Here is an 18,480-nt window from a genome sequence, read left to right on the forward strand (position 1 = left end):
GAAGTAGGATTGCCCAACCTTCCTTCTGAGGAGTGGCTGGTGGGTTTGAACCGCCTGCCTTCTGGTTAGCAGTCAAGTGCCTTAGGCACTATGCTACCAGACCTCCTAATCACTTTTGAGTGGTATCTTATAAATAAAAAGAGTAGAAGAGACACACACACAAAAGGAAGATGGATGCCATGTGAAGGCCCATCCATAAGCAAAAGAATGCCAAAGATTTCCACAGATACCAGAAACTAGGAGAGAGGCCCACAGAAGGATTCAACAAAGCAGAGGCCCAGATTTGGACTTTTAGCTTCCAGAATTGTGAGAAAATAAATTTATGTTTTTTAGACCCACCCATTTATAGGTGTTTTTGTTGTTGTTGATATGGCAGCTCTGGGTAACTAAGACATTAGGGTAAGTGCAGGATCAGAAGGACAGTGGGACATTGGTGTAGGATCAGTGATAGCACAGATGAGAGGATGCTTTCTTTGGTTCTGGAGGTGGAGAAGGAACTTCCCAAAGGAGATTCTTGATCTCAGCAGAGAATTAGGAGATGTGTGCCATGCAGACAAATGAGAAAGGCTAGGAAACAGACTGCAAAGGTACAGGGAAGACCTGGGAAGTTTGGGGAACTGCATGTAGAAGCTCAGCATTGCCAGAGCTTATAAGAAAAAGAAAACCAAAAAAAAAAAAAAAACAAGCCCACTGCCATCAACTCGTAGCAACTCTCATTGGGTTCCCGAGGCAGCAAATCTTTACAGAAATAGGTTGCCCCATCTTCATTCTGCAGAGTGGCTGGTGGGTTTGAACCACCAACCTTCTGGTTAGCAGTCAAATGTCATAGGCACTGTGCCACCAGAGCTCCTTGTAAGAGAAAGAGGATGGTGGAAAATAAGGCTGGAGGGGTAGGCAAGAGAGAGATTATGTTCTATCCTAAGAAGCACAGGCTTTCATGCAAGCTGGGAGAGACTTGAGCATTGTTATAGCCTCTTGAGGAGACAGTAGAGAAGGAGAAAATGAAAATCAATGAGGGAGAAGTAATACAAAAGCAGCAGGAGGGGTGAGATGTTTTCCTATTGTCCTTGTTTGACCAGCATCCATTTACCCTCCATCTGGTAAGGCACTTTCCATTGTGGAACACTCTTCTGTCACTCTCAGCCTATCTATCCATCCCACCACCTAGCCCAGACTTGGCCAATCACAATAGTCCACACCCCTGGCCCCCATGATAGGCTCAAAGATGATCATGTGATCCCACCCAAGCCACTGAGACTCAGCTCTGGGCTCTTCTGTTAGAACTAAGGTATCTCTCTTTTATGCTGAAGATGTTGAGAGGATAAAATAAATCGAAGCTGCTTGTAACCCTCTGCCAGTCATGTGGGGAAGGCCTACCTAAATGAAGCCGATAGTGAGAACAGAGCCAAAAGGTAACAGGTGACTTAGTTTCTTAGTTTTGATGATATTATCTGAGTTCTGGACAAAGTAAAATCTACTTCTGGGCTTTACAGAAGATTGCCCCCCCTTAATTAAGCTAATTTGGGTTGGATTTTATTTTTGCTATTTGCAACTCAAAGAGTCCTAATACACTGAGAATTGTAATAAAGAAGTTTGAGTCTCCTAGGGGTGAGTACTGGGTTAACTGGTCAGCTGCTGATGTTGTCTACACTGAAGGCTTAGTTCACGGAACCTGAGCAGAAGGATGTGTGCTAAAGATGGGTGAGTTTGGGAAACAAAGACACAACTCAATTAATATTCTCATAGAATTTGTTGTTGTTGTTATATGCCGTCGAGTCGGCCCTGACTCATAGCGACCCCTCCTTGGGTTTCCGAGGCAGTATCACTACGGAAGTAGGATTGCCCAACCAATAGTTTGATTTAAAGAGTTCAGATGGTCCTAGGGTCAAGAGAAAAGAGAAAACTGCTTCTTCCAGAATTGAGGGAGCTGGGGAAAGACTCTATCCTGGGCTTGGGGGCAGGGGAAAATTAGGGACAAAGGGAATTATCAAAAATCTTGGATTGTGTTCAGAACTAAAATCTTTTACCCAAAGGGAATAAACTAGAGAAGAAAAAACTAACTTCCCCCACCTCCACCCCTGTAAAGAACCAGTTTGTAAATATTTTAAGCTCCCTGGGCCATATACTCTCTGCTGCAATGGCTCAACTCTGCTATTGTAGCAGCCACAGGTAATAAATAAATAAATGTGGCTGTGTTTAAATAAAACTTTATTTACAAAAGCAGACAGTGGGTTGGATTTGGCTGTGGGTCATAGTTTTCTAACCCCTAAACTATAGAATGTAGATATGACTGTTTTGTCTTACACTGGGTTCTCTAGAGAAGAAAAATCAATGAAGCTTAGAGAGAGAGAAAGAGAGAGAAATTTATCTCAGGAAAATGGTTCTCACAGTTGTAAATACTGGCAAGTCCCAAGTTCATGGGTCAAACATCAAGCTGGAGGCTTCTTCTGACTAATGCAGCTTCAAGGGCTGATGAACCCAAGATCAGCAGGCAGTATAGCAGTATAGGGCTTCTGATCATCTGATCTAGTTCACTCCATGAGGAGATCCTGGACCTGCCCTTGAATCCCTCTCATGTCACATCCTTGCCTCTAACTCAGCCACTTTTTCTGTGCTGTAGAGCATTCATTGGCTCTAAATGTCCTATGTCCAGGAGAGGTAGTACCTGGTGGAGTCAAGAGGAGTCAAGTCACCAACGGTGCCTTTCTTACTGTGGGAGTGGGTTAGGTTCTCATGTAGCAGGCTGCTGGCTTTGGTGGATGATGACTCCAAGATGGGCAGGTAAAATGACAGATTGTTGGCTCACAGGCTGCAAAGGCAACAATCAATCCCAAGATTGGCAGGCAACATGGCAGGCCACGAGTTCAGCTCCAAAAACTGGAGATGATGATGAGCTAGATGCAGGGCCCAGATCCAGCGAAAAGCCAGAGAGTGTTCCCAGGAAGTTCACACATATATTGGAAGCAGGCCACACCCTGGAGGAAACTCCCTTTCAACTGAGTGGCTACTCATAGAATATCATGGAGATGATTACATCACAACAGCTTAAACCAACTAAAATCATGGTCCAGCCAAGTTGACACACAACCTTAACTATCACAGTTTAGTGCTGTAGACATATGTTAGCCAACAGAGCCACATGAAAGCATGTGTCTGAAACTCATGGATCATTTTAAATTCAACCCTACATTGCCTAACACAGAGGAATTCCTTGGTAGGGTAGCAAGTGTGATATTAGGTTGGACTGTGGTTCCCATAATTCTTCTAGATTGTAGCTTAAGAACTCAACCTGGAAGCTGAGAAGGGAAAGACTGAAGGAGAGCAGATAGTGGGAAGCAGAGATCAGGCCCATGGCCATATCACTCCCTGGAAGTCAAGGTTGGTTGAGGAAGAAACTTTTTCCCATAATAGGGAAAGCTTGTGATCAGGGTAGGGAAGGAGATCTTCCCGAACATTTCCTTCACAATATAAAGGAGGAAAAATGTCCTGGATATCCTAAGAAATGTCTTGAGTCTCTGGACACTTGGCTCCACAGGCAGGTCCATGATATCATGTAACAGGGAGGATGAATCTTTTTCCTAGATCTAAAAATACACCACAATTACATGCTGGTCTATCTAGGTAGCATAAATGAAAGGGGTGCCTGGAAGGGATCTTGGAAAAATCACTTTAGCGCTTGGTGTCTCCTCTTCCCCACCTGTCAAATGGAGAGAATAATCACTTCTCTGCCTTGCTCACAGGGTCATTACGATTATTGAATGAGACAATGGACAGAAAAGTGCTGTGAGCAGCAGAAAGTACAGATGGAAAGGACTATGAGTCCAAAAGTCCAGCTCAGCCCCGGACCTGCTGTAACTCCCATCCTTTTTTTAATCATCGTTAAAAAAAAAAAAAATTGCCTTTAAAAAAAAATTATATGTCTATTTTCTTTCCATTAGAAAACTAATATCTATATAAAATGTTCCATTTTCTTTTTCTTTGCTTCTACTATTCAATGTGAATAGTTTTACTCAAGTAAAAGCAGAATTACATATCTAACACAGTATTTCATATAGTCAAATTAACTCTCACTGCCGTCGAGTCAGATCCGACTCATAGCGACCCCTCCTCGGGTTTTTGAGGCAGTATCACGATGGAAGCAGATTGCCCAACCTTCCTTCCAAGGAGTGGCTGGTAGGTTTGAACTGCCAGCCTTCTGGTTAGCAGTCAAATGCCTTAGGTACTACGCCACCAGAGCTCCTATCATTAAATTGTTGTTGTTATTTGCAGTCAAGTCGGACCCGACTCATAGTGACCCCTCCTTGGGTTTCCGAGGCAGTATCACTACGGAAGTAGATTGCCCAATCTTTCTTCCGAGGAGTGGCTGGTGGATTTGAATCGCCAGCCTTCTGGTTAGCAGTCAAGTACCATAGGCACTACACTACTAGAGCTCCTAAAATTAGTAGGATTTAATTAGATCGGGGTGCTCTATTATTTGTCAGTAGATTGCCCAACCTGCTTTCTGAGGAGTGGCTGGTGGGTTTGAACTGCCAGCTTTCTGATTAGCATAAATATCCATTCCTAAAGCAACATTTTTTGAAGAAAATGGGGCCACTATGACTGTCTCAGTGAAACTCACTCTCTTCTAAAGAAGGAGCGTGTCCCTGGACGCAATCTGTCTGTTAAATGGGAGAAGTGACTGGTAGTTGGGATAAGTATTGAGTGGGTAACCAACAATGACTTCTCAGGTGGTGATAAGAGTATCTCATCTTTTCTACGTGCTGTTTCTTTTCACTTTTATTTATTTGAGTAGCCATGTAATGAGTGAACCTTCTTCTACGTTCAGTGATTGGAGCGTGCATAAATGTAATTTATAACATCAGCGACTGAATGCATCATTTAATCTTCAATTTATCTTCAATCCCCACATTACAGGAAATTTCTATAATAATCTTCAGATATTTTAGTCAAACTTACACTTTGAACATCAATTGTAAAAACTAAGATGTTAATTTAAAAATATTATGAACATTCCCAACTGAACAACACTGGATCCACTTATAGTCATGCTGATGAAAGTGGTCCTTGGACAGCTATTGCTTCAATCTCAACACGGCCTCCTTTGGGCAAAGCAGCAACTTGGTAAGCAGCTCTAGCAGGAAAACTACTTGAAATACTGTTTGTAGATTTCATTGACAGCAGTGAAGTCATTTATGCCAGCCAACAACACAATTGTTTTTACCACATTCGTGAAGTCACAGCCTGCAGCTTTCAAAATTTCACCCATGTTTGTAAGAGCTTGTTTACTCTCTTCTACCACCCTTCCTGGCACAAGCTGTTCACTTGAAGGGTTCATACCTAGCTGTCTCAAAATGTAAATGGTCCTGTAGACTAACACAGCTTGACTGTAGAGACCAGTGGTCCCTGGAACTTTGGCTCAAGGACAATGTGGTTAACCCTTTTGTCAGAGTGGTCCCTGGAAAGAGCAAACCCCTATATCAGCCCTGCTTGCTTCTTACTGACCTCAATTACCTTTTGTTTCCCAGCGATGTACAGAAAGAGCCAAGAGTGGCTTCAACTTCACCACCTGAGAAGTCATTGTTGGTTACCCACTCAATACTCATCCCAACTACCAGTCACTTCTCTCATTTAACAGAGAGATTGCATCCAGGGACACGCTTCTTCTTTAGAAGAGAGTGAGTTTCACTGAGACAGTCATAGTGGCCCCATTTTCTTTGAAAAATATTGCTTTAGGAATGGATATTTATGCTAACCAGAAGGCTGGCAGTTCAAACCCACCAGCCACTCCTCAGAAAGCAGGTTGGGCGATCTACTTCCGTAGTGATACCGCCTCGGAAACACAAGGAGGTGTCACTATGAGTCGGAGCTGACTCGACAGCAGTGAGTTTGGTTTTTGGTTGGTCAATGAGATGTGAGAGAAAGGCTGCTGAGGGTGTGTGGATAATGGTCCCATATTGATTTAAAAAAAAAAAGAAAGAAAAATTTAAAAAGAACACATAGGAAGAGTTGACTTCTCTCAGAAGAGTAGAGTTAAGCCAAGAAAAGCAGAGCCATGGCTGCTCCTAGAACACGTAGAGTCCACCCTGCCTTTGGATTTCTTGTTTTGTGAGATACTGTAACACCTTATAAGGAGCTCTGGTGGTGTGGCGGTTAAGGCATTTGGCTGCTAAACAAAAGGTTAATGGTTTGAACCCACCAGCTTCTCTGTAGAAGAAAGATGGGGCAGCCTGCTTCTGTAAAGATTTACAGCCTTGAAAACCCAGTGGGGGGCACTGTGAGCCAAAACTGACTCAATAGTTGTGAATATAACCCCTTATTTTGGAGCCAGAGCTTTCTCTTACCTCAAGCCAAAGGCATCCTCACTGATAATCCCTTGCTCCATGAGGAAAATCAAGGAACACTGGGTACTCGTTGGCACCCATAGCCTCCTGGAGACTCTCTCCCTCTGCCCACAGTTCCCCTCCCCTTTCTTTTCATGGCTTCACCTGGAAACGGAACTGACAAGCCATATGTTCTACAGGCCTGAGCTCATCTTTAATTAATCCTTGGAGGCAGAGTGCTGCAACTGTGGGGGAGAAGGCTGGCTGTAAGAAGTGTGGTCCCTGTCTACCCACCCCCAGAGCTAAAGAAGCTTCTCTCCACTCATTCCTCTCCCACAGTGAGCAAGGATAGAGCATTTTGGGAAAAAACATGTACGCTGATTTGGACCAAGAATAGAAGAAAGCACAATATGGTTCATGGGGCATGCTTAAGAAGATCTAGGAGATAGGGTCCATACCCTTGGGAGCACAGAGCCTGAGCATGGGCCCTTAGACATTGTCTCATAGATTGGGCCTGGGATGGGTTTTCCACAAGGTGGAGAACCCAACCCACTCCCACAGTAAGAAAGGCACTGCTGGTGACTTGACTCCTCTTGACTCTACCAGGTACTACCTCTCCTGGAACAGAGGACATTTAGAGCCAATGGATGCTCAACAGCACAGAAAAAGTGGCTGAGTTAGAGGCAAGGATGTGACATGAGAGGGATCAAGGGCAGGTCCAGGATCTCTTCATGGAGTGAACTAGATCAGATGATCAGAAGCCCTGACTATGTCAGCATAAGCATAAGATGGGAAAAAGCAGGAATCCCAGGGTCAGAGGCAAATAGGTGAGAAGGAGGCTCAGATAAGAATAGCTAAGGCAAGGCATGAGGTCACAGGCCAAGGCTGTACTGGGGACTTGGAGGAGGAAGCAAGGGGGTTTCCTGCTTCCTGAAGGGCTGACTTCTGTTGACTCCAAGCCCATCCCTGTGCTTTCCTTCACAGCTCCAGCTGAACACAGTCCATTCTCTTAGATGTCTTCCTCTCTGACAACATTTTACATGGGAAAAGGTTGCAGGTGCCACCCAGGAGTTTACTGGAAGATGAGGCATGGCTTTTCCTCCCAGCCATGAAAGAATAAAAGACTTTCAGACACTCCTCAATCATTTTTGCTATTCCTCTCCATATTGACCATCATTGTCCAGGTCCAGTCCCCATCATCTCTCACCCTGAGAGCCTTTTACTACCTCCCTGCAAATATCTTCTGTGATCTACTGCCTACACTCTGTTATCTAGAATAATCTTTCTAAAATACAAATATAATCACTTTATTCCTGCTTAGAATGTGCAACGATTACTATTACCCTCAAGATGAAGCCCAATCCAACATCCTTAACATGGATTAAACCAAACTCACTGCCGTCGAGTCCCATCTGACTCATAGCGACGCCTCCTTGGGTTTCCAAGGTGGTATCACTATGGAAGTAGATTGCCCTGCCCTGCTTATTTCTCAAGTTTCATCTCTCCCCAGTTCCCTTCTGGAATTCAGTGCACCGGCCACACTGAACTTCATCAGGTCCTCTCTAATTTCTGAGCCTTTCTGCAGGCTATTTCCTCTTCCCAATAGTCTTATGCTCTGAACATCTTCCTTGTCTTCTCCACCACCTCCATCCTTGTCTGGCTATCTGTTACCCATTTTCAGCATTTACTGATGCCACTTCCTCTGGAAGTCTTCTCTGATGCCCTACTCAGGTTCACTTCTCTCCTTAGAGAGAAGCTGTACTATAACTCCCTGTACTTATTCCCAATAAAGTTTGTCACAAAGTAAATAGCAATTGCATTTTTACCTATCTCTCTCCCTGACCTATATGTGACCTTCTTGAGTATTAGGTTGAAACATACGGAATTTCTAATATTGACCATTTTGACCCAAAAATGATCAATTTCATATGAGTCACCTTAATCCAAGGACCATGATCCCAATGTCTAGCGTAAAGTCTAAAACATAATGAGTGCTCAGTAAATATAGATTATTGTTTTTCAATGTGACTCCAATTTAGTTTTTTATACCTGGTGATCAAACTAGAGAAGGACAAGGAAAGGGTCACCAGCCTCCTGCCTCTTTTCCACACTGCCTGTGTATATGAGAAGCATCACCATATTGCCTGGGCTGACTTTCTCTAGGGCTGTCACTAGCCTGGGGTGTGTTCCAACCAGGCCTACATCATGTTCTGAGACCGGGGGAGGCCATTATCCCAGGCCTGAGTTGGTGACATCACCATGGCTAATGTGAACATTCTACTGTTTCTTTGATCAAAGTACTCAGCATACCTGATGCATCTTGGCAAAGCCAGGCCAGGTCTTATGGCTATGAAAATCCCACACTGAAAAGGCTTAAAGTTCTGGAAACCTGCAGAAAACATCAGAAAGATCAGACTTGATACTCTGACTCTCCTTGTTGGCATATCACATTGTGCTGTCCTGGGGACCACACAGCTAGGAACACACAGCTTCTAGCAAAGTCTGAGTTGAGGCATCGATATGTCTTTAGGAGTTAGGAGTGAGAATGAGATTACATCCTTTTACTAAAGAAATTAAATGATACCCCCTTTCTGCTTTCATTGTCTTTTTTCCTATCCCAGGGCTTTTTGCCTATGATTTAACCAGAAACCCTGGAAGTGCATGTCCGATGTGCAAGTCAGGCCTGGTGCTAGCTCTTCATAGAGAGGAACCAGAAAGCCTTCTGGGCCTGGCAAGGCATCTCATTATCCTCAACTGAACATCCCAAGGTCTGACAAGGTCATGGGCAATTTGACAGGCTGGTGGAGTTGCAGTCAGAGGCAGTGACCAAAGTTGTGCTAGAACTGAGGGTCCAGCAGCAATTTCTCCAGGTATGTGGGGGCCAGGGAGTTTCCATTGGTCTGTGGTCATGTTATATCTCTGTGGGCCTGGAGTCTCAGCTCACATGCATACCCACACCTTATGCACACATTACACACATCTGCATTCTCCTCTAGGGTCAAGGCCCACCCGTTTCTGCCTAGGATGAGTGGCAGACTATACTTTGGTCTCAAATTCTTCAATGACAAATGTGAAAGGCTCCTGGGAATTCCTGGGGCTTTCCATCTCATAAGCTTCTGCTCTTCCTAGATTTGCTTCCTCAATGGCTATCTTCAACCTGTCATAAAGGCCCACATGAGAAAACCAAGCTCCATTAAAGCTCCCCCAAGGAATCCACTCCTATATGAGCATGAATGAGACATGTATACTTCACTAAAGACTATAGGGTCTGATAGAGACTGGTAGAACCCCCAAGACTATGACTTTAGACATCCTTCAAGTCTGGAACAGAACTCACCTCAGTGGCTCTACTTCCAGGCAAACAATAGATGGACTTATAAGGTGAATATTAACACCAAGGAGGTATGCATTCTTTAAAACAGTCAACCATATGAGATCAAAGGGCAACATTTGCCCAGAGATAAAGCTCAGAAAGCAGGAAGGAGTAAGAAAGAAGGATGAAGGGAAATGGTAAACAGAGGGAAGAAGTGGGAAGAGTACTGTTGTATTGCGGGGATTGCAATCCATGTCACAACAATCCATGTCACAAAACAAAATGTATATGAATTATTGAATGAAAAACCAATTTGCTCTGTGAACTTTCACCCAAATCTCTCTCTCTCTCTCTCTCTCTCTCTCTCTCTCTCTCTCTCTCTCACACACACACACACACACACACACACTTTATAGGGCAGATAAGGAGGAGTCCACATTGCATATTCCTTATGAGCAATTCAAATGTCCATCTTGAACATTTCTTCAGAGACTTTCTTGGCTGTCCAACCTCCAGTGAGTTCTCTATTCTGTCTCCCCATCCAGGCCCCAGGGTCCATAGCTCCTGTCTCCTCCAGGATCTAACCAACCCACCTCAAATTCCTCTTCTTTTAGAAGGACGACAATTCACTCACTCTGGCTTCCACACCTTCAAAATAAACCCAGCAGGGCCCTGGGGATGCAAGCCTCCTCATTGTTATCCCTGCTGACCCTGAAGAACAGCTTTAGATGCAGAAATTCCTTTGTTCCACCTGCATTCTCCTGATCATGCCTGCAGTGTCCTCACACCCACACCTGTCACTCTGCCTTAGCTCATCCTGGCAGCTGACATAAAAAAAAACCTCTTTGGTGATCAAACCAGGAAAGTACAAGGAAGGGGTCATCTAAGGATATATGACCCAGACTCCTGGCTCCATGACTTCTGTCCTTTTGCCATTTTACTTCCTAGCTCTTTCCAGCTACAATTCTGCCTCTTGTCCCAGCAATGCCTTCTCCAACAAGCTTGCGTCAAGTCTCTCCGAGCCAAGTCTAATACCTAAGACCCCTATCTAAATGCAGTCTCTACTCTGGTAGCATAGTGGCTAAGATACTTGCCTGCTAACCAGACGGCTGGCAGTTCAAACCCACCAGCCACTCCTCGGAAGGAAGGTTGGGCAATCCTACTTCCGTAGTGATACTGCCTCGGAAACCCAAGGAGGGGTCGCTATGAGTCAGGGCTGACTCGACGGCACATAACAACTCCTGACAAGCCATATATCCACCATTTTTTTAACTTTTAGTCTTGTTAGACATGGTGGAGGGGGAGTGGCAGAGACAGAGGGCCAAGGATCTGAGGACCAAGAGGAATGGTTTGTATTAAAGCACCAGGGAGCCATGCTGTATATGACATGGGGAGATATAGGATAGAAATGGATTCAGGGAAATTAATTTGGCAATGCTGTCCAGGAAGAAAGAAGAGCTGTTTGGAGCATTTTGGAGTCATTTAAGGCTGTGGGAAACTGAACTAACGTGGCAACCGTGAGTGTGGACAGAAGGGTTATGAGGGTTATTTCCAAGAAAAGTTCAGTAGATGTGGAGCTAATTGGGCATGGAGTTTTGGTGTTAAGGGAGAGAGTAGGAAAAAAGCTTAAAAAAGACCCCTCCTTGGGTTTCCGAGGTGGTGTCACTACGGAAGTAGGTTGCCCAATCTTCCTTCTGAGGTGTAGCTGGTGGGTTTGAACATCAGTCTTCTGGTTAACAGTCAGATGCCTTAGGCACTAGCCGCCAGAGCTCCTTAAAAAAGAGAGAGAGAGAGAGAGAAACCAAGAGATTGACAGCAGAATTATAGGGATTTCAAGAGCCCAGGAAAAAGATAAGAAAAGAGAAGACAGCAGATACCAAGAGAGAGAGAGGCAAAGGGAAAGAGAAAAGAGACAAAGAAACAAGCAGAAGTCAAGATGGAGACCTACCGGCCTGTTCCTCGGACAGCATCCTCCTCCCTGGAGCAGCTGAGGCAAACCAGCTGCTTCCACCCACCACTTTGAGGCCCAGAGCCCCAGGCAACCGCAGCCCTGGGAGGAGTTTGCTTTCTGTCAGAGGAGGAGCCCAAGGCCCTGGCAGGGGGTCTGCTTTACTCATGGAGGAGACAGCAAAGGCAGAGGTTGGCTCTGAGCCCAGACTTTGCCTAAGAACTGCTTCTCCATCCCCCTGCCCCTTCTTCCGATCCCTTTTCAGCAGCACCTTCATAGAATCACCCATACCCCTGTAAAGGAGCTGAGCCCAGCCTCAGAGTCCTTACTGGGGAGAGGAGAGACTGCAGGCCCTGGAAGAGAGCAGGTTGGCAGCCCTGGAGAGTAGCCCTGGAGAGAGAAGCAGGGAATGAGTTTACAGAGAGCTGGGAGCTAAGCCTCGTTTCCCCACCCAGCTCCACAAGGCCCAACATAACCGTTTTCCTCCCCTAAAGAGAAAACCATCCCTCTCTTGGCCTTAGTCACATATGCCCTGCATAGGCAGTCGGGCTTTCCCCCTGTGCTGCCTTGGACTGAGTGTCTTCCTGCACCCTCCTGCAGAGTGAAGGCCCAGTCTGGGCTTCACTGTCATCTCCTCACTTTCTCTTCTACATTTCCTTCCCCCTGGAATGGCCTTCTCTATCACCACCTACCTCACAAATTCCCTCCCTCTTTCAGGTGCCAGCTCTGCCTGCCTTCTCCTAGGAGGCAGCTACCCAAACCACTGCAGCCCTCCCAGACTTCACTCTCTGAGCTCAGTCTCCCTGGCCCACCCCCATGGTAGGGAATTTGAGGCAAGCACTGTGCTAAGGATGGGACAACTTGACCACCTTCAGGTTGCTGGACACATGGTCAGGAATAATACTTCATACACTGTCTCTGAGAGAAAGGAGACAGCCTGGTTTACCTGTGTGGCTAATGGGAGGGCCAGCAGAGATAGGCCTGGGCCCGGGCTCCTGGCAGAGGTCTGGAGAGTGTCCAGACCTGCCCTTTTTACTCCTGCTTGGTTAAAAGCCCAACTCTTTGGTTTGCATAGCCTTACAGCAATTCTCCCAGGTCCAAGGCCCCTCTCTGCACCATATTTTCCAGAAACAGCCACTTTTGAGCTAGATTCAGAAGATTTCCACGGCCAGCAGTGACTCTCACCATTCTGGCTCCTAAGAAAAAATCCAGGCCTGAGCAGAAGGGTCCTGGACCTCAGCTCCAACCTGCCACTGTCATACTGTGAGGGTGCTGGCAAGTCCCTTCCTACCCCGGTCTCAGTTTACCCTCTATATATCGACCCCTTCTCTTTATAGAGGGTATGACCAGGCCAGCCCTATATACATCACCCAGGTCTCCTGATCTAATGGAGTGAGGTGAGTAATGGAAAAGCCTTCTTAGCAACAGATAGAGAAGGGGAATGGCATGTGCAAAGGCCTAGAAGTGAAGAGGAGCTTGGAATACTGGAGGAAGGCAGAAAAGGCCAATGAGGCTGGGCATAGTAGGCTTAAAGGAGATGGGGGAGAAAGAATGAGGGATGTGGGCAGGAGCATGCCATGTAGGGCCTTGTAGACCACTGTATTGGTTTTGTGAGGTGCCATAAATGGGGAGCTTATAAGAACAGATGCATTGTCTCACAGTTCTGGAGGCTGGAAGTCCAATTCAGAGGATCAGGCATGTTGACTTCTGTGATCTCTGAGGGAAAATCTGTTTCATGCCTCTCTCCTAGCTTCTGGTGACAGCCAGTGATCTTTGGCATTCCTTGGTTTAGGGATTATCACTCTAGTCCTGCTTCTGCCTTCAAATGGTTTTCTTCCCTCTGCATTTCTCTATGTGTCTCTCCTCTTTCATAAGAACACCACTCAGATTCAAGACGTCAGACAATGTATTGCATTGCAAATCTGCTGCAAAAGACCTCTTTCAAGGGATGAAAAGCAAAAATGTCTCCTTGAAGGCTAAGGTACGCCTAGCCCAAGCCACGGTATTTTCAATTGGCTCTTATATCTGTGAGAGCTAGACAATGAATAAGGAAGACCCAAGAAGAGTTGATGCCTTTGAGTTATGGTATTGGAGAAGAATGATAAGAGTACCATGGATTGCTAAAAGGACTAACAAATCTGTCCTGGAAGAAGTGCAGCCAGAATGTTCCTTGGAAGTGAGAATGGTTAGAATGCGTCTCACCTACTTTGGTCATGTTGTCAGAAGGAACAATTCCCTGGAGAAGGATATCAGGCTTGGTAAAGTGGAGGGTCAATGAAGAAGGGGAAGGCCCTCAACAAGATGGACAGACACAGTGGCTGCAATGATGGGCTCAGATATAGCAAGGATTGTGAGGCTGGCACAGGACCGGGAAGTGTTTCATTCTGCTGTGCATAGGGTTGCTATGAGTTGGAGACAACTTGATGGCACCTAACAATAACAACAAATACTCAGATTGGATTAAGACTCATCCTACCCCAGTATGACCTCATGTTAACCTAACAGGTAACATCTTCAGAGACCCTATTTCCAAACAGTGTCATGTTCACAGACCAGGGGTTAGGATGTCAACATATCTTTTTTTGTTGTTGTTATGTGCCATCAAGTCAGACCCGACTCATAGCAACCCCTCCTTGGGTTTCCAGGGTGGTATCACTACGGAAGTAGATTGTCCAACCTTCCTTCCGAGGAGTGGCTGGTGGGTTTGAACCACCAGCCTTCTGGTTAGCAGTCAAGGGCCTTAGGCACTGTGCTACCAGAGCTCCTACTACATATCTTTTGAGGGGACATCATTCAATCCATAACAGCCACCATAGACATTTAGGCTTAATCTCACCTGCTTCATTCTCTTCTGCCACCAATTTAAGTCTTCTGTACCTGGATAATTCAGCTGCACATATCCCAGCCCAGCCTCCTCTCTGGCCTTCTATTTTCAAGTCCAGCTTTCGTGGTGAGCAAGCACATACTCTAAAAGCTCTCTGCAGAATTTCTTCCCTAGCAGCATCAGGACAACAGTTTACTGGGCACATCTCTGTTATCTCTTTGACCCCTATACCCAGGAGTGTTGTCTCCATTTCACAAATGAGAAAAACAAAGTCAGAGAGGTGAAGTCACTTGCCCAAGCAAACTTGGCTGGTACATGGCAGAGCCAGGATATAAATTCAAGTATGTCTGACCTCCAGATCCCTGGGTAGCACAGATATAGTTTGCACTCACCTACTAACCTAAATATTGGCAGTTCAAACCACCCAGCAGTGCCACAGAAGAAAGACCTGGCAATCTGCTTCCAAAAAGATTACAGCGAAGAAAATGTCATGGAGAAATTCTACTCTGTAATACATGGGATCACCATGAGTAGGAATCAACTCCACAGCAACAGGTATGTAGGACCTCAAACTCCTCCCCACCCACCTAGACAGCTCCTGGAGACTGTGAGGCTATGGGCAGGGATGTGACTGGTAAGGAGGGAGCAAATTTTGAGAGGTGCCTAATTGGAGGCAATAGACCCAGTGGCTTCACAGGCTTGTCTATGACAGTCTGAAAGGTGAAAGGTGGCTGCTCTTCCACAGTGAGGATGGGTGATGGACATAACTTGAATAAGAATGAGAGAGTTCCTATTCCTGAGCCACCTAGGAGCACTGAGGCAGGGGTGTGGAGTCCTGGACATGGCACATAGGAGACCTGAGCCATGGCCTCTCCATCCAGTCTGCCAGCCTGGCCTGGGTTCCATCTGCGCTGAGTTTGGGGCCACCATGGAACCAGGAGCCAGAGGTATCTGAAGCTCCGTGATGGGGGCATCCAAGCACTGAAGCAGCGGCCTGGCTCTCAACACCCTGAACCAGAGCCCCTCATAGATCCAGACAACAATTTATACATAGGAATGCCTCAAGACCTTGTGCCTGGGATCAGTTTTGTCTAGTGGCAATTGATTTCACTCCTTGATTGTGTTTTGCTTTGGTTGAGATTAAATTAGTTTGTATTCCTCTCAGCACAAGGCAGTTAGAATTGCACAGACAGGACTGGGACAGCCCTCACAGGTCATCTCATCTGCTGTTCCTCAACCCTCTCAAACTCTTGCTTCCCTTTGATAGATAGAAAAATCTTGTACTTGCCTTTAATGGTAAATGACATTTTACATGAATTCAATATTATTATGATTTAAAACAAATTAGAGCCACAGTGAACTAAATGAGCTTTCTCAAACCTCAAAAGCCACCCTTGGAGACTCTGATAGACCCTCAGGCTGAGAGCCATTGATGTGGTCCATTGCACCCAATTTGCAGATAAGAAAGCTGAAGTCCTGAGAGAGACAGGAACTTGCCCAAGGTCATACAACTAGCTACTGGCAGAAATCTGACCAGAATCCAAGAATCTTAACTTGCAACCCTCCTTTCACCCCAGGCCACCTCCTCCCACCCATTGCCCCACTATGATGGGGAGAGAGGAGGGTCAAGAAAAGTTTGATGGGCAGAAAAGAGGCACTGGGAAAATCTTGGAGCCACATACCACAGGGTTTGAGCTTATTCAATAGCTAAGGTGCAAATGTTCTTCTTTTTTCTTTCTTATTAAAAAAGTAAGAAAAATACATATCTTCCAGGGATTGTGGGGCATATCAGATATGGCTTATAAAGCCTTAAGGAAAAGATTGCTTCTAAATGATATTCTTCATAATCCCCAAAATAGAGATCAAAATTGGGCACCTGCCTATCAAGAGAGACATCTGGCAAGGAACTAATGCAGAAGGAAAGGACAGAGGGGCTGGCTAGGAAACGGGTGAGGGTCAGGAGCAGTGGTGGGATGAAGGTGCCAGTCTCAGAATCCTCAAACTTCATAGCTTTGCTGAAGACCAGCCCTTGCCATGAGCAAAAGACCTGGGCAGATGTGGTCAAGCCTGAACAAGTATACACCCTTGTGTGCCCACGTGAACATACAGATATGGACTTCCTATCATCTTTCTCGGGAGCTCTGGTGGCTTAGTGCCTAAGGCATTTGACTGCTAACTACAAGGCTGGTGGTTCAAACCCACCAGCCACTCCTCAGAAGGAAGAGTGGGCAATCTATTTCTGTAGAGATACTGCTTCGGAAACTCAAGGAGGGTTCACTATGAGTCAAATTGACTTGACAGCAGAGAGTTTGTTTTTATGTTTTCTCATCTTTCTCACCATCACAAGGAACTACAGGCCCAGATCTCCATGAACAATCACCAAACCCAAAGTCTCTTGGATTTAGGAGACACATTTTTTCTAACTCTTTTTAAGTGGGGGAAGAGAGGAACCAGTATCACAGTGGACTAGAGAAAAAGAGCTGCCCAGGCTTGGTCCTCCTGTCATCTTCTACGAGCATCTGTCGCAGAAAGACCATTGACTGGAGAGACACAAAAAAGAGGAAATCAGTCAGACACCCGAAACAGAACAGAGTGCAGGCACAAAACAGAAGGTGAAGGCCTGCCTGTCTGGGCAACTGGTCCCCTTAGTTTGGAGCAGTAAGCTGCCAACATCAGCATAGCCTCCTGGGATGCAGAGACCAGAATGCAAGTCAGCTGGAATCCCGGGAAGGAAAGACTGGCTCCAAGGAAAGGAACTACAGTAACAATCAATCTGTGTTGAGGTTTTCTTGTACTGTTGCTCTTTTTCAAGAGCTTCTCATATTGTCTGGGATGGTGGCCAGGGCTGAAGATCAATCCCATAGGAAGACCAGGAAGCAGGGTTTGCTGGGCTCATCCCAGGTTGGCAGGTTCATTCAGAGATGGACCAGACTCTCCCTGTGTTGGGGCAGATATAGTTTCCTGGTGAGCTGACCAGACCAAGTGGACCTGCACCTCTTGGTCTAGTCTCCCCTCCTTTCTCCTAGAGGCTTGCATGGGACTACCCAGGGTATGGTGCTCTTGGGGGAGGCTCCTCTGTCCAGTCCAGCCTCCATCCCACTATGTTGGGTGCTGAGTCTGAGCCCCAGGAGCACAATCCAATCCATCCCTCACCCTAGCATCCAGGCCAAGCCTGAACACAGTCTATACCCAGTGAGCTTTCCATCTTGAGAGAGCAAGCGGACACCCACCAGAGGCCCCAGATTCTAAAGTGTGCTCTGGAAGCGCTCAAAGATCCCTTCTTCTCCAGTTTGTGACATACTATCTTTTAGAGCACTCTTGATGAAAATAATGGAAACCCAGTTTAAGTTAGGCACAAAAGGGATGATGTTATTGTATTACCAAACCAAGTTGTGAAAAAGGAAGGGGAGCAGCAAGTCTCAGGGAACTGGAAGTGAGACTTCTATGCCATGAGGTCTCTCCTCCTTGCTTCCTGTGGTGATCAGTCTCTTTTTCTCATGCCAGTCTTCTCTACAATGCCAACATCTTGCCATTGGGTTGCTCCAGGGCTCCCCTCTGCCCAGCAATCTCTGCAGAGAAGAGCCTCCCTGGGTTCTAAATTTTAAAATCCAAGGAAAGGATGTTGATTGGCTGAACCTGTGTCATGTGTCTGTCTCTGTAGGCAGGGCTGTTCTATGATTGGCATGCCCCTGGGAAACATTATTTCATTACCAAAACAAGCAAGGAGAGAAGTTGGACAAACAAAGCAATGGGTATCTCAGATCACCTGCAACATTCTCTTTTCATCCTATGAGCTGGAGCAGAGCAGGAGCCAGAGCAGGGGTTGTTATAGGTGGGGAAGAGGTGCAGAAGACATGCAGGGGCTGTCATCTCCTACTACCCTGTCATTCATCAGATCAACTCTCAAATCCTCTCTGGCATTTATGTCCCTTTATAATTCTTCCCCTACTCCTCTCTACCTTGCCAACTCTCCCTGTTCTAAACCTTCCCTCCAGCCAGGTAACTTTTTCACATATAGCAGGGCAGAGTGGTTACAAGTGTAGTCTCTGGAAGTTAGATTGTGTGAGTTCAAATC

The sequence above is a fragment of the Orycteropus afer genome, unplaced genomic scaffold, assembly GCF_000298275.1.
Source record: "Orycteropus afer afer isolate SDZICR_OR568_19922 unplaced genomic scaffold, OryAfe1.0 scaffold00233, whole genome shotgun sequence".
NCBI lineage: Eukaryota > Metazoa > Chordata > Mammalia > Tubulidentata > Orycteropodidae > Orycteropus > Orycteropus afer.